Here is a 16,542-nt window from a genome sequence, read left to right on the forward strand (position 1 = left end):
ACCAGCCTGCCAGGCAGAGGTGATAGCGACAAGAAATGTTGTTTTCATGGATAAATGAACATAGGAGCACGTTGCCATTGGTTTGAAAGGTGGTCTAGTAAGATGACATAGCACAAGGCCAGGGTCCCTAGCTGGAGCCAGAGCCCGTATATGAGGGTAAAGATTTTGGAGACCTTTTAGGAATTTTTTTGTGAGCGGGTGGGTAAACATGGAGTGGCTGTCTATCTTAGGATGAAAGGTCGTGATGGTTGCCAAGTGCACTCAGATGGAGCGGATGGATAACCCCAATCTTTTAAGGTGTAAAATATAATTCAGGATGAGTGGTAATGGGGAACTCATTGTTTCTACCTGATTGGAGGTGCACCAGGAGTGGAATCTAGTCCATTTGTGGATGTAAGTGCGTCTTGCTGTATCATATCCGCTATTCAAGAGGACTTCTTTAACTGTTTCTGAACAAGTTATCTCCGAATCCCAGAACCAGGGAGGGGCCATGCCTTCAGCTGGAGTAGCTGTGAATTGGGATGAAGGATTCAACCCGCATGCTGTGAAAGGAGTTGGCCACAGAGTGATCGAAGGGCGTCATGCGAATAAGGTAAGTATACCAGTTTTGTTGTGGCCATTTCGGGCTCAGTCCCCTTGGATCTTGTGGAGTACTCTGAACAGAAGAGGAAAGGGAGGAAAGGCATAGAGCAGCGGTGCATCCCATGTGAGGTGGAATGCGTCTCCCAGGGATCTGCATCCTAGGCCCACACTCAAGCAAAATCCAGGACAGTGGGCATTCTCCAGTATGGCAAAGAGATCTATGGTGGGGAACCCCCAGCAACTGAAGATCTGATGAGGGGCTCACATATCTATCTCCCACTCGTGATCTTGGGAGAATCTGCTCAATGAGTCCGCGGTGGTGTTCTGGTGTCCAGGGAAGTATGCAGCTAAGATGGTGATGTTGTGCTGGATACACCAGTTCCACAATTTCAGTGCTTCCAAGCATAGAGAGTGGGACCTCGCTCTGCCTTGGCTGTTGATGTAGGACATACAGGTGATATAGACCATCATGACTCTGGTAGCGTGATGTGCAATCTATGGTAGAAAATGTCAGCAGGCATTGCGGACCACTCTCATGGCCAAATACAATTATGTCAGTTATTCTAAAATACAGGACCTCTGCCAAGACCTTCCTAATGACAAAAATGAACAGCTCCAGACGCTTGTGTCCAAAGGACACCTCTTAGCTCATACAACTTTACAAGCTTCCTTGGATTCTCTGAATACCGCTGCCCCTACCATTGTGACTGCAGTAGTCATGAGAGGGTTTCATGGCTGCACTTTTCCGGCCTCCCTAAGGAGGTACAAACCACTGTAGAGAATCTACCCTTTGAGGGCCCCAAGTTATTCATGGAGTGCACAGATAAATCGCTACACTCCCTGAAGGACTCTCGAACAACCCTCTGCTCTCTCACCATTTATACCCAGCGCCAAAGAGATGACCGGGGAAATACCAACCTCCCCAACGCTCCTGACCACCACAGTTAACTCCTCATCAACAGTACAACACCCAACGCCATCAACAGAAGCCCCATACCAAACGCAGATGTACGATTCCTCAAGGAGCTACCTCTCACACACCTTCGACCAAACAACAATTTTGAAGGTATGGTCAAGGCCCCGAGAGGCCTCCCCCTGTTCCAGTCACAACAACCATCTCCAACATCCCAATAGTTTGGCGACTGTTTTAGCCCCTTTCTTTCCATCATGGTGGCTGATTACCTCAGACAAGTGGGTTCTAGAGATCATCAAGGAAGGATACTCCATCCCATTCCTATCTATCCTGCCCACCTCCCTCCCTTTCCCTCTTTAGGGACCCCACTCCAAATTCCTTTGTTGTCAATGCCTTGCACAAAAAGGGACATCAGTACCAACCTAGATCCATCCCTTATGACAGGAACTGGAAGCAATTGGACTTATTTGGTCACAAGGCTTATTCATCCGCTATGCTCCAATTCTGCATATTCAAGAATGAGAAGGGAACGAAATAACTATTGAACTACACTAAAAACTAACAGGTAAGGCATTATCTAGTAGTTCTAAGGAGAAGCAGGCTCTGCTGTGGATTCTGTCCCATACCAAAGGTGGTCGAGAAGGAACTGCGGGTGAGGGGGTTGGACTGCACAGCACTATATATGCATTCTGCTCACAGCGCAAGCCGGGGCAGTGCGCATGTGCTGTCCAACGGGCCCCGCAGATGAAGATCCCAGGTGCAGGGAGCACTGCCACCCCTACAGTGGAGCTCCGCTAGGGACATCACTTAAAGAAGAATTATTGAATATCCAGGCCTCTTAACTGTGGCTTTTGGCTGAGCCGGTGATCTAAAGGGTAAAGTTGTGTTTGCAGCTCATTTCTGGGTTTTGAGGTTGTTATATTTAAAGTGACACCATTCACTTCAGTTAGCATGCTTTTAAAGAGATTCTGTGGAATTGTGCCAGGGAAGTGCAATTTTTAAAAATTAAAATACGTGTCCAGTTAACATACACAGGGAAAACCCTATTTGGTATGAGTCCACTTCATAACCGCCACAGCTGGCAGTCTCAGCAGCGGGGTTACATCTTCACTGGGCATGGAGGATGACCTTCTTCTCTCAGAAAACAGACCTTTTTAATAAGGTGACATTTTTTCAATAATCACTCGTCTGAATATAGCCAAACCTAAAAGAGGATGGGAAGAGCTAGTTTGTATTTGTACAGAGCCAGGGCAATAGAGTCCTGGGCTATGACTAAGGTCCCTAGCACTCCTGCAATACAAAGCATCATAGACTGAATGCTCCTTGTAGCCTGGAAAGTGGGGTTATTCAGCCCATACTTTAACTGCGTGTATGTGAAAGGCTGGGAGGAGGGAAAGCGCACTTTTATTCAGCCAACACACCATACCCACCTCTACCCTGTAATGCAAACACTGAAATCAGCATGAATTAATGTAATTTTCATGCTATCAATGTAATGCAGCTTTAGACAGATGAATCCCTCGTTACTTTACGCTTTCTGTTCCATTATATCCAGTTGTTTTCTTTACTTTGAGCATTTGTTAGGTACTTGTAAAGGCCAGTGTCACATTTAGGCCACAGCAGGTTGAGAGCAATGAGCTGAACATTTTTGTATATAAAACACCAACCAAGACATAAGTGCAACTTGTGGTATAACCGATGTCATAGAAAGGGGATGATTCTGCTACTGTTACAGGAATCAAGAGAAACCATTTACCGATGTTCAGAAATTAACCCACAATAAAATTATAGAGAGACAGCACAAGGCTTCATGTTTTACAATCGCTTTCTAAAAGGGTGGTCAATTGTGTTTTCAAAAGCTTGCATTTCAGGGGATGGCAAACGTCCCCTGCAGCCAGAATGTGTAGAACTTCAGAGAGAATAAAGTTTAAAGTAGACTATCTATTTAGATCGCCTATCACAATAATATCTAAGACTAGATTTCCTAGTGTCTACCTAGGGGATGTCTTGGTACAACTGGCTGAGTGTTATTGTAACTCCAACCAAATACAGTTAAAACACGCCAGTTTTTCAGCTTACCCTTCTCTCCTAAGTGTTTATATGGACATGTTAATATATAGCCTGATCCTGTTCTTACTGAAGTCAATAGCAAAGCTCTCATTGACTTCAAAGGAAATAAGATTAGCCTATAAATCCCAGCAGCAGTATACTTATTCCTTTCCAGTTACAACAATATTACAGGTTTCTGAGTAGCAGCCGTGTTAGTCTGTATCCACAAAAAGAAAAGGAGGACTTGTGGCACCTTAAAGACTAACAAATTTATTTGAGCATAAGCTTTCATGAGTTACAGCTCACTTCATCGGATGCATGCAGTGGAAAATACAGTGGGGAGATTTTATGTACACAGAGAACATGAAACAATGGGTATTGTCGTACACACTGTAAGGAGAGTGATCAGGTAAGGTGAGCTATTACCAGCAGGAGAGAAAAAAAACCTTTTGTAGTGATAATCAAGGTGGGCCATTTCCAGCAGTTGACAAGAATGTCTGACGAACAGTAGGGGGAAAAATAAGCACAGGGAAATAGTTGTACTTTGTGTAATGACCCATCCACTCCCAGTCTTTATTCAAGCCTAAGTTAATTGTATCCAGTTTGCAAATTAATTCCAATTCAGCAGTCTCTCGTTGGAGTCTGGTTTTGAAGGTTTTTTGTTGTAATATTGCGACTTTTAGGTCTGTAATCAAGTGACCAGAGAAACTGAAGTGTTCTCCAACTGGTTTTTGAATGTTATAATTCTTGACGTCTGATTTCTGTCCATTTATTCTTTTACGTAGAGACTGTCCGGTTTGGCCAAAGTACATGGCAGAGGGGCATTGCTGGCACATGATGGTATATATCACATTACAGTTAAATTGAAAACCAGCCACACAATCCAAGTCACACTTTCTATATAATTCAGCTTCTAGCCAGCCCGTTACTAATCCCCACAAAAATAGAAATCCGAGTGATTTAAATTCCTTGGGTGAAATCTTGACTCCACTGAAATCAATGGCAAAACTCTCATTGACTTATATAAAGCCAGGATTTTACCCCTCTTGAGTCCACTGTTCTCAGACTTCTCTACTAGGAGCACCCAAGGGCAGGTCTGATCTATATATAGTAGATGAAATTCACCCTTGTGCTAAGGGCCCACTACAAGGGCTATGCAACACTTAAGTCCCACTTAAGCTGTATTTTAAGTTGGACTTAAGTGGTCCAAAAGCCTCCTGCTGGCATAAGAGTGAATTTCACCCAGCAGGCACAATGGGGCTATTGCTGAGCACCCTCAACAACCATTGATGATGGGAGTTGAGGGCATGCAGCATCTTCTAAGCCCTATATTTGGGAAGTTTGGGGCACAGCAGCTACCATTTATATACAGAAAGAGAAGGAGAGATTGTGCAATTTTTAAAATACATTATCTAATTACTTTTATTAGAAACCCTTCTTGACTTCTTTCTGGGTGAACTCTGACTGCATTGAAGTCGAGGCAAAAGTCCCATTGACTGCAGTGTGGCCAAGATGTAAACCTCTGTATTGAATCAGGGGAACCCTTTAATTTTTGTAATCCTGAAAACAAAATAAGTTCTAGCACAGAGAGGAGTCAGTTGATAAATCTGAACAGTGCTCAATGAGTTAGAAATGAAATTATGAACATACAGTGCAGACATTTGAAAAACAATAGTTTCCAAACAGAGGAACTGACAGATTTGCATGAGCTCCTGCACTGAAGTCACATTCTGTAGGAAGAACAATGAATTTTAAGGCCCACAAAAAAACCCAGACCTTTTCAGTAGTCAGCACTATACAACATGGTTTGAAAGAGATTAAAAAAAAAATCAGAACGCAAACCAAATAAGTATAAACCTTGAATTTTGGATTTGATACCAGAAACATTTTTCCTTACTCCAAATCTCTATTAGAATTTCATCTAACTAGAATGTCAGATTGGATTCACTCCAGAGCTGGTTACCTGAAAACCCTATCAATGTCACAGCCTCGATATACTGTTTAAGTATCCTTGTCTTTCACTTTTTAATATGATGAAAATGCTCACAATAGCTCTTTGTAAGCATACCTACCAAACTTGCTCTGTTCATTTAGTTATGGTATAATTCCTTATTTTTTGTTAAATAAGGAAACAGGAGACTTTCCTGATAAAAATCTTTAGGCCCAGTCCTGCAAGGTGATGAGTTGAGGGTGTGCAACACTTCATAAGATCTGGACTTTTAATAGCGTACTGCTAAATTGTTAAAAGAAAATCGTGTATAAAATAAGCCTGCCTAACATAAGAATATAAAAACAGCCAAATCCTTCTGTCTGTGTATGGACAAAACTATTGGAGTCAGCACTACGGGCCCAAAATATACTGTTGTGCTAAGAACTAATCTATGTGAGTTAATATACAATACCCACGATGAATGTGTTAATTTTTCAATATGCTTGTTGCATTGAATGTTTCATAAGAAATATTTAGGAAAGTCTTCCAATCATTCTGGAAATGATAGGAGGAAAAAAATCAATAATTTTTGATAATCCTCTCAAATAAAACAGCTTTCATTTAGCATTGGTTTGCATATTGGCTTTTTCATTGATAGATTTGAGGCAGACATATACATAAAATAAAATAATAAAATATAATTTTAAGAAAGTGTGAGAGGCATAAAACTTACATCATATGAATTTTGCACCAATCAATCTCGGGTACATCCTTATCTTTTCATTTTGTAATCTTGGAAGCAAAATGTGCAAAAATTGCCATTGCAGGCAGGAAATAAATGCTTTGATAGACATGTAACAATGCCTCTGGATGGGTTGCCTGCAGGGACTGAATTCAGGACCTCAGAATCTAAAAAGCACAAGCCTCTTTTGCTAGAACTGTAGGACCAAGGTCTTAGCTCGTAGGTAGTAGCAAACTCATAAACTTCTATAAACATCTGAGCCACCAGAAGGGACAGAGCCACACAGTCAGCATGGGTTACACATAGCTGAAAAGCACTACATTAATGCTCACTCTTTTTGTAATTTTATAAACCTGAACATTCATAAGAGCTTGTTACATTTTCCTTTGTTCTTGTAGTTAAAACATCACTTGAACCAGGAGATCTGGCTCTGGCACAGATTTTCTGTGTGACCTTAATCTCTCTATGATTCATTTTCCTTATCGGTAAGATGAGGCCAGTTAGGTGAGAATTAATTAACTGTTTGTAAAGTGTTCAGAGATCCTTTGTTTGAAGGCAGTCTGAAAGTGCAAAATATTATTATATTTATGGATATTGATTTCAGTTTCTGGTTTTACTTTTTGGCCAGTAAACTGCATTTTCACTTATCAGTCTCTCTACATTCATTTTTAACTTTGACTGCAGAATTCTGCAGTTGTTCCAGTAGGAATACATGAAAGAAAATCATGAGCTTAAGTCTTTTAAAAAGCAAAGAAATGTTCATGAAAGCTCCAGTGAGACAAAACTACTTAATACTACTATTAAACATTAGTTACTACTGTGCTCTGCTAATGGACAACACTTCATATCCCAGTGCCCATGCTACTGCTATATGCAACCAGGATACTATCGGCAGTTTAAAAAAAACATCAAAGGAACCTTGTATTTTTTATTTTTATCATTCTGTTATAATATTTGGATTGGTATTAGTCTATCAGTTATTTTTAGTTGAAATTGAAGACCAGAACCCCAGTTCTACTGAAAACAAATAACTACTTGATCAGAAAATCTCTTTGCTTCAGAGTAAACTGGAGGTAGGAGGTGTGATGGGTTCGGTCCCAGAGACCGCTTTGGGACAGTCAGCTGACATGCTGGAAGTACCTTTGAGCCTGTTTTCCCTGCCAGCTTGGGACTCCAGAACCCTGCCTTGTTGAGCCAGACACGCTAGCCTGCTGCAACACAGACTCAGGTCTGTTCCATGCCCCCAAAGCTGCAGACTTTAACCAAAAACTGCTCAGCAAGTCACCTATCTGCAGCACCCAGACACCCAGCTCCCAATGGGATCCAAACCCCAAATAAATCCGTTTTACTCTGTATAAAGCTTATACAGGGTAAACTCATAAATTGTCCGCCCTCTATAACATTGATAGAGAGATATGCACAGTTGTTTGCTCCCCCAGGTATTAATAACTTACTCTGGGTTAATTAATAAACAAAAGTGATTTTATTAAGTATAAAAAGTAGGATTTAAGTGGTTTCAAATAATAACAGACAGAACAAAGTAAGTCACCAAGCAAAATAAAGCAAAAACATGCAAGTCTAAGCCTAATACTTTAAGAAACTGGTACAGGTAATATCTCACCCTCAGAGATGTTCCAATAAGCTTCTTTCACAGACTAGACTCCTTCCTAGTCTGGGCCCAATCCTTTCCCCGGTACAGTCCTTGTGAGTTCCAGCAGACATCTTAAGTGGAAACTGGGGTGTTCTCATGACTGGCCCTCCTTTTGTTCTGTTCCACACCCTTTTATAGCTTTGGCACAAGGCGGGAATCTTTTGTCCCTCTGAGTCCCCACCCCTTCTTCTAAATGGAAAAGCGCCAGGTTTAAGATGAATTCCAGTTCAGGTCACATGATCACATGTCACTGTAAGACTTCCTTCTTCATTACCTAGGAGCTGTCTGACACATACACAGGAAGGCTTGCAGGTAAACAAACCCATTTACAGTTCATTGATTCTGAAGCACCCTTAATGGCTTCCACTTAATATGCTTACATCAGTAATACAAGTTTATATCTTATTTTCCTAACTCCAGACACAGAAATAATACATGCAAATAAATAGGATGAACACACTCAGTAGATTTTAAGCTTTGTAATGATACCTTACAAGAGACCTTTTGCATGAAGCATATTCCAGTTACACCATATTTACACTCATGAGCCTATTTCCATAAAACATTATGGAGTGCAACATCACAGGAGGGAAGACTCCCATTTACCACCTCATATTGGCTTAATTTGAATACTGATATTTTCTTATTTAAAACTCAGTCAGCTACCTTTCAGGAAGCTTATTAACTCTTTTAATGCAACACTTTAAATTGCACTAAAGAATGGCATTGATGGATTAAGGTTAAAACAGACCCAGATACACCCCAAAATATGTGTGCCTTTCCCCATCCCAAAGAGACCGGCTCTCAACTTACTTTCCCCCAGACACTTCTTCCCAACCTAGCCTGCTGTAGAGATGGGTTTATGAAAGATTGTGATTTGGAGATGCTCCCTGATAAGGGACAGTGTTATGAACATAGGAATTTGGAGATGTGCCCTGGAAGCAGGGGTTGGAACACCACATGGCTGCGTGCAGCAGCTTACCAGTGACACTCTCCCATTTGTTTTATTAAAGTGTTATTCCTTTCTTATTCCCTGGTTTGTTAGATAGTGAACCCCAAGATTGTTACACCCCCCATATCCCTAAGCAGACTTCTCCTGACTCCTCCCATCTCCAGGCTGGACTTGTCTTCCTCTTGCTCCAGAGACCTTGACCCCACATGAAGCAAGGCAAGTACATCCCACCAGGCAGCCAGCACTAATCAGCTGGGTACTCTTCTGTCTCTGACCAGTGGATGAGACCCAGCTGCCTCCATCTACAGAGACTGGATTCCAATGATCCTATCTGAATTTGCCTCTGAAGAGCTAGGCTGCAGTTTTTATGTACAGTAAGTTTCAAAGGAACCTATGAGTATAGGGTATGCCAATGAGGCAGTGAGTGAGTATTTTCAAGGGCTTCTCATGTGGTACTGCATTGGCGACTTTCTTAACTAGGGTTGCCAGGCGTCTGTTTTTTGACTGGAACGCCCAGTTGAAAAGGGACTCTGGCGGCTCCAGTTGGCATCGCTGACTGGGCCGTTAGGAGTCTGGTTGGTGGCACAGCAGAAGCCCGGGGCTAAGGCAGGGTCCCTACCTGCCCCGACTCCGTGTTGCTCCCGGAAGCAGCCACCAGGTCCCTGTGGCCCCTAGGTGCTGGGGTGGTCAGGGACTGTGAGGCTCCGTGCGCTGTCCCCACCCCAAATACTGGCTCTGCAGCTCCCATTAGCTGGGAGCCAATGGGAGCGGGGGGGGGGGGGGGCGGTGCCTGCAGGAGCAAAGGCAGCGTGCACCGCACAGAACTGCCTGGCCACCCATGTGCCTAGAGGCCACAGGGACCTGGCAGCCGCTTCCTTGGAGCCACAGTAAGTGGTCCAAACAGGTTTACACAATATTTTTTTTCTTGCCTGTAGGAACAGGGGGAGGGGGAAATGGCATGACCTTGTTTCAGCCAGGAATGGAGGTTAAAATATGGGTTCCTAACATGTCCCTTTATGTCCACAAAGAGAAGGAGGCCGGGAGGAGCCTCTTACAACATAGGTACAAACTAGGTATTGCAACTGTTTAAAACTTATACCGTAGCTGGGAGGGCCTTTGGGTTTGCAAACAAATGATAGTTCTGAAAAAGCTAGTGTCAAAACACAGCCACGTGCCTCACACTGGGCACGGCAAACGTTTCAAAGCGGGGTTGATCAGAGCGCTACAGAACTTTTAGTACACAACAGCAGGGACCACACGAACACTTACCGTGTGGCAGGCTAGTAGCGCAATGCAGATTTATACCCCAGCCTGCCATGAACTATGTCTACACCACACAGCTACAGTGCCCATAGTGTAGGCACTTCCTACATCAATGGCAGGGGTTTTCCCATCAATGTAGGTGTAATCCACTCCTCTGAGAGATGGTAGCTAGGTTGATGGAGGAATTCTTCCATCAAACTAGCTGCATCTACAGTGGAAGTTAGGTCACCCTAACTACATTGCACAAGGCGTGAAATTTTTCATAGTCCTCCTAAGCAACATACTAGGTCAACCTGAGTTTTAGGTGTAGATCAGGCCTACGTATTCCTATAGACGAGCCATCAAATACTGCAACAATGGGAATGATATTAAAATCCCATCACTTTCTGACCCTGAAAGACCAGCAATACATCACATTCCTCTTGACACGGGTTACACTGAGAGAGAATGTGGTGGTAAACAGTTGAAATGTTATGTTCACACACAAAGCTTGTCCACACATTCTAAAAACTGTTTTGGTAGTAGGTCTAGGAACCTCATCAGTCTGAACCATTTCAATCTGAATTGTTTTAGTGCCAGTTTGGACGTGGACTAGCTGAAACAGTTCAAGAAGTCCTCTCACATGTCCCACGGCATATGGGTAGCTGTCACAGAGCAGGTATACCCCATCACCCCTTTAGTGGTACTATGTCCCTGCAGTCAAGTTCAAATGACTGCCTCTTCTCAGGGCGGTGCAACCTAATGGTCCGAGTCGGGGCGGGAGCTGCTCTTAGATTCCAGGCAGCACGGCCTACTGGCCTAATTCTGTGAGGAGGGCCCTGTAGCTCAGAGACGTCTGGGAAAATGGCCAGCATCAGTGGGCATCCCTAGAGTCAGGGCACTCTGGCCCAGAGTCCATCGGACCGCCCTTCAGCGCAGGTCTGTATGGCCTAGCCCCCAGGGTCTGTGGGGCCGCCCTCCCGTGCAAGGCATACAATTCAACTAAATTTGGAATTTTCAATGTATTCTTATTTTAATGACACACTTGATATTTTTCCTAACAGAATGTAAATATCATTAGAAATTTAAATCAAACAATTTGCAACGTATATATGTTATATTTAGTAGGGCTGTCAATTAATCGCAGGCAACTCACACGATTCACTCTAAAAAATGTAATAACTCGTGATTAAAAAAATTAATCGTAATTAATTGCAGTTTTAATCGCACTGTTAAACGATAGAATACCAATTAAAATTTATTAAATATTTTTGGATGTTTTTCTACATTTTCAAATATATTGATTTCATTTACAACACAGAATACAAAGTGTACAGTGCTCACATTATATTACTTTTGATTACAAATACTTGCACTGTGACAAAATGACAAACAAACGAAATAGTATTTTTCAGTTCACCTCATACAAGTACTGTAGTGTAATCTCTTTATTGTGAAAGTGCAACTTACAAATGTGGATTTTTTTTGTTACATAACTGCACTCAAAACCAAAACAACATAAAACTTTAGAGCCTACATGTCCACTCTGTCCTACTTCTTGTTCAGCCAATCACTAAGAGAAACAAGTTTGTTTACATTTATAGGAGATAATGCTGCCCACTTCTTATTTACGTCACCTGAAAGTGAGAAAAGGCATTCGCATGGCACTTTTGTAGCTGGCACTGCAAGGTATTTACGTGCCAGATATGCTAAACATTCATATGCCTCTTCATGGTTTGACCAGTATTCCAAAGGACATGCTTCCATGCTGATGACGCTTGTTAAAAATAAATGTGTTAATTAAAGTTGTGATTGAACTCCTTGGAGGAGAATTGTATGTCTCCCGCTCCATGGTTTTACCAGCATTCTGCCATATATTTTGCGTTATGGTAGTCTCGGACGACGACCCAGCATATGTTGTTTGATTTAAGAAGATTTAAGAACACTTTCTCTGCAGATTTGACAATACACAAAGAAGGTTCCAAAATCAGATTTCTAAAGATAGTTTCAACACTCAACCCAAGGTTTAAGATTCTGAAGTTCCTTCCAAAATCTGAGAGGGACGAGGTATAGCGCATGCTTTCAGAAGTCTTAAAAGAGTAACACTCTGATGCAGAAACTACAGAACCCGAACCACTAAAAAAGAAAATCAACCTTCTGTTGGTGGCATCTGACTCAGGTGATGAAAATGAACATGCGTCAGTCTGCACTGCTTTGGATCGTTATCAAGCAGAATCCATCATCAGCATGAATGCATGTCCTCTGGAACAGTGGTTGAAGCATGAAGGGACATGTGAATCTTCAGCGCATCTAGCACAAATATCTTGTGACGCTGGCTACAACAATGCCATACAAACTCCTGTTCTCACTTTCAGGTGACATTGTAAACAAGAAGCATGCAGCATTATGTCCTGCAAATGTAAACAAACTTGTTTGTCTGAGCGATTGGCTGAACAAGAAGTAGGACTGAGTGGACTTGTAGGCTCTAAAGTTTTACATTGTTTTGTTTTTGAATGCAGGTTTTTTTTGTACAAAATCCTACATTTGTAAGTTTAACTTTCATGATAAAGAGATTGCACTACAGTATTTGTATTAGGTGAAATGAAAAATACTATTTCTTTTGTTTTTTACTGTGCAAATATTTGTAATAAAAATAAATATAAAGTGAGGACTGTACAGTTTGTATTCTATGTTGTAATTGAAATCAATATATTTGAATATGTAGAAAACATCCAAAAATATGAACAGCATGATTAATTGTGATTAATTTTTTAAATCGCTTCACAGCCCTAATATTTAGCAAACAATGGATTACATATTTTTCCTCAAAGTACATAAATATAAATTTAGGAATTTCGCAAACATATCCAGTACATGTTATATTATTTAACCATGCACTGCATGCTGGATTTTCATGCACAGCATGTCAACATTGCATCAATATCATAATTAGAAAGTTAGCATTCAAATAGATTTGCGGTGCATGCTTATCATGATTAGCAAAAGCATGAACTGCATATTTCTCTTAACAGCACACCAATATCATCGTTAGAAAATCAGCAGTCAAATGGATCTGAAGCTGGTGCATATGTTAAACATGTAACATAGAACCCAGAAAGACTTTCTTTAGCATAAGTTTATATTTGCTCATAATCACAAGAGCTATCTTGATACCATCTTTTACAGGAAAACCTTTAAAATACTGGTTTCAGAGTAGCAGCCGTGTTAGTCTGTATCCGCAAAAAGAAAAGGAGTACTTGTGGCACCTTAGAGACTAACAAATTTATTTGAGCATAAGCTTTCGTGAGCTACGGCTCACTTCACTTCAGAAAATACTGTTTCTGTAAACACAATATGATATAAACCTTTTCCATAAACTCTCGTAATAGTGCATTGGGATTCATGAAGGTATCATAAAACCATTTGCGTAACACTTCTAGTATACTACCTTTAACTTCATAGCAACAAGCTTTGATTTGGGGGGTAATCTTAGTACTGAGTATACATATGCAATTAGTTATTACTAGTTCCTCTTTTTGGTTTAAATTATATAAAAGGTTTTTAAATGCTGTCTCTGTTTATCTTATAAAGTTGTGGTTGTCTGCTATCTTTAAAATGACATACGGTAAAAGAATGGCAGCTTGATAAAATGTATTTATTTCATTAGTATATAAAAAGTATTACTATAACAGTATTAATAGGATTTTAACTTGATGAAAATGTGCATAGCAGTAGAGAATTGCTAAAGAATTAATGGCCCTATCACTCTCACTGTAAACTAGCAAGCAATTAAAGATTCTTCCAAATGCAGGTACAGATTTTCTGTTTTGATATTGGTCTAATGTGCTGATTCCTAGTTATAAAGAATGTATATAGAAGTTAATATTTTTCCTCCCTGATTTCGTGTTATTTCTGAAAATGTTTGAAACAAATCAAGTCAATATGCAAGGAATGAAGCAGGTGACCCATGTGGGAAAAAAATAGCATAAATCATAGAATATTAGATTTGGAAGACACCTCAGGAGGTCATCTAGTCCAACCCCCTGCTCAAAGCAGGACCAACCCCAACTAAATCATCCCAGCCAGGGCTTTGTCAAGTGGGGCCTTAAAAACCTCTAAGGATGGAAATTCCAACACTTCCCTAGGTAATCCATTCCAGTGCTTCACCACCCTCTTAGTGAAATAGTTTTTCCTCATATCCAACCTAGACCTCCCCCACTGCAACTTGAGACCATTGCTCCGTTCTGTTATTTGCTGCCACTGAGGACAGCCTAGCTCCATCCTCTTTGGAACCCACCTTTAGGTAGTAGAAGGCTGCTCTTAAATCCCCCCTCACTCTTCTTTTCTGCAGACTAAATAAGCCCAGTTCCCTCAGCCTCTTCTCATAAGTCAGGTTTCAGAGTAACAGCCGTGTTAGTCTGTATTCGCAAAAAGAAAAGGAGTACTTGTGGCACCTTAGAGACTAACCAATTTATTTGAGCATAAGTTTTCGTGAGCTACAGCTCACTTCATCGGATGCATACTGTGGAAAGTGTAGAAGATCTTTTTATACACACAAAGCATGAAAAAATACCTTCCCCCCCACCCCACTCTCCTGCTGGTAATAGCTTATCTAAAGTGATCACTCTCCTTACAATGTGTATGATAATCAAGGTGGGCCATTTCCAGCACAAATCCAGGGTTTAACAAGAACGTCTGGGGGGGGGCGGGGTAGGAAAAAACAAGGGGAAATAGGTTACCTTGCATAATGACTTAGCCACTCCCAGTCTCTATTCAAGCCTAAATTAATTGTATCCAATTTGCAAATGAATTCCAATTCAACAGTCTCTTGCTGAAGTCTGGATTTGAAGACTATTTCCCCTTGTTTTTTCCTCCCCCCCCCCGACGTTCTTGTTAAACCCTGGATTTGTGCTGGAAATGGCCCACCCTGATTATCATACACTTTCTTCTACACTTTCCACAGTATGCATCCGATGAAGTGAGCTGTAGCTCACAAAAGCTTATGCTCAAATAAATTGGTTAGTCTCTAAGGTGCCACAAGTACTCCTTTTCTTTCCTCATAAGTCATGTGCCCCGGTTCCCTAATCATTTTCATTGCCCTCCGCTGGACTCTCTCCAGTTTATCCACATCCATTCTTTAGTGGCAGGCCCAAAACTGGACGCAATACTCCAGATGTGGCCTCACCAGTCCCTAACAGAGGGGAATAATCACTTCCCTCGAACTGCTGGCAATGCTCCTACTAATGCAGCCCAATATGCTGCTAGCCTTCCTGACAACAAGGGCACACTGTTGACTCATATCCAGCTTTTCATCTACTGTAATCCCCAGGTCCTTTTCCCCAGCCTGTAGAAGTGCATGGGATTCTTCAGTCCTAAGTGCAGGATTCTGCACCTGTCCTTGTTGAACCTCATCAGATTTCTTTTGGCCCAATCCTCCAATTTGTCTAGGTCACTCTGGACTCTATCCCTACCCTCAAGCGTATCTACCTCTCCCCCCAGCTTAGTGTCATCTTCAAACTTGCTGAGGGTGCAATCCATCCCATCACCCAGATAATTAAGATGTTGAACAAAACCGGCCCGAGGAGCACTCCGCTTGATACCAGCTGCCAACTATAGACATTGAGCCATTGATCACTACCTGTTGGGCCTGACAATCTAGCCAGCTTTCTAGCCACCTTATAGTCTATTCATCCAATCCATACTTCTTTAATTTACTGGTCAGGCAATTAAAGATGGCATCATATTGGTCCTGCCCAAAGAGGATGAATTAGCTTGGAGGCTCCAAAATAAGCAGCCAATTAAGGATCCCAAATTGTATTTATTCTAAACAATTTTATTTTTAAAGTCAATCCCTTTGGAGGTGGCCTGATCCATGATTTTCAAATGGCTCAGCTTAGCAATGCTAAAGCTCACCATATGTTGTGGGAGGCACACCCACAAACACCCTCTGCATATGTGAGCTAGTCCCTCCTCCTCCTGATCTGTGAGGGGTGCCCTCGCAATCACCCCCTCCCTGTGTGGGAGGAGTCCCTTTCAGGCCCTTCGGTGTGGGGCGGGGGAGTCCCGGGGAGACCCCTTCAGGCCCCTCTGTATGGGATAAAGAGGAGACCCTCTCAGGCCCCTCTGTGCTGGGCGGGGGGAGGGAGATTGGGGGGAGTCCCTCCAAGGCCCCCTTGTACATGGGGGCTGTCTGTGTAAGCCGAGTGGTGACACCCCTCTAACAGCTGGGGGGCACTTTCTTGTGCTCAGGTCCCTGCCCTGGCCAGGGATAAAACCCCTCTCGCTGTCTCTGAGAGACCCCCCCCCCCGGCATTTCCATCAGCACTCGCGTCGCCCCCGCCTCAGCCCCTTGCCCAGCGGGCGCGGCCTCAGGCTCATGACTGCACTGCGCCTGCGCCACGTAGGTCAGGCCAAGAACCCCCAACGCACGGGCCGCACTCCGCCTCGGTCACGGTTGCGGTACACCCCTCCACCAGCATGG

General features: G+C 42.4%; 1 long non-coding RNA gene across 1 annotated transcript; it reads left to right on the forward strand.

Moving 5' to 3' along the window:
* Window positions 1-470: 470 nt before the first annotated feature.
* On the forward strand, window positions 471-9,547 carry LOC125633445 (uncharacterized). Its single transcript, XR_007355606.2, has 4 exons — window positions 471-592; window positions 1,471-1,648; window positions 1,940-2,060; window positions 8,984-9,547. It is a non-coding gene; the product is annotated as an uncharacterized LOC125633445 (long non-coding RNA).
* The last annotated feature ends 6,995 nt before the right edge of the window (window positions 9,548-16,542 follow it).

The sequence above is a fragment of the Caretta caretta genome, chromosome 3, assembly GCF_965140235.1.
Source record: "Caretta caretta isolate rCarCar2 chromosome 3, rCarCar1.hap1, whole genome shotgun sequence".
Classification (NCBI taxonomy): domain Eukaryota; kingdom Metazoa; phylum Chordata; order Testudines; family Cheloniidae; genus Caretta; species Caretta caretta.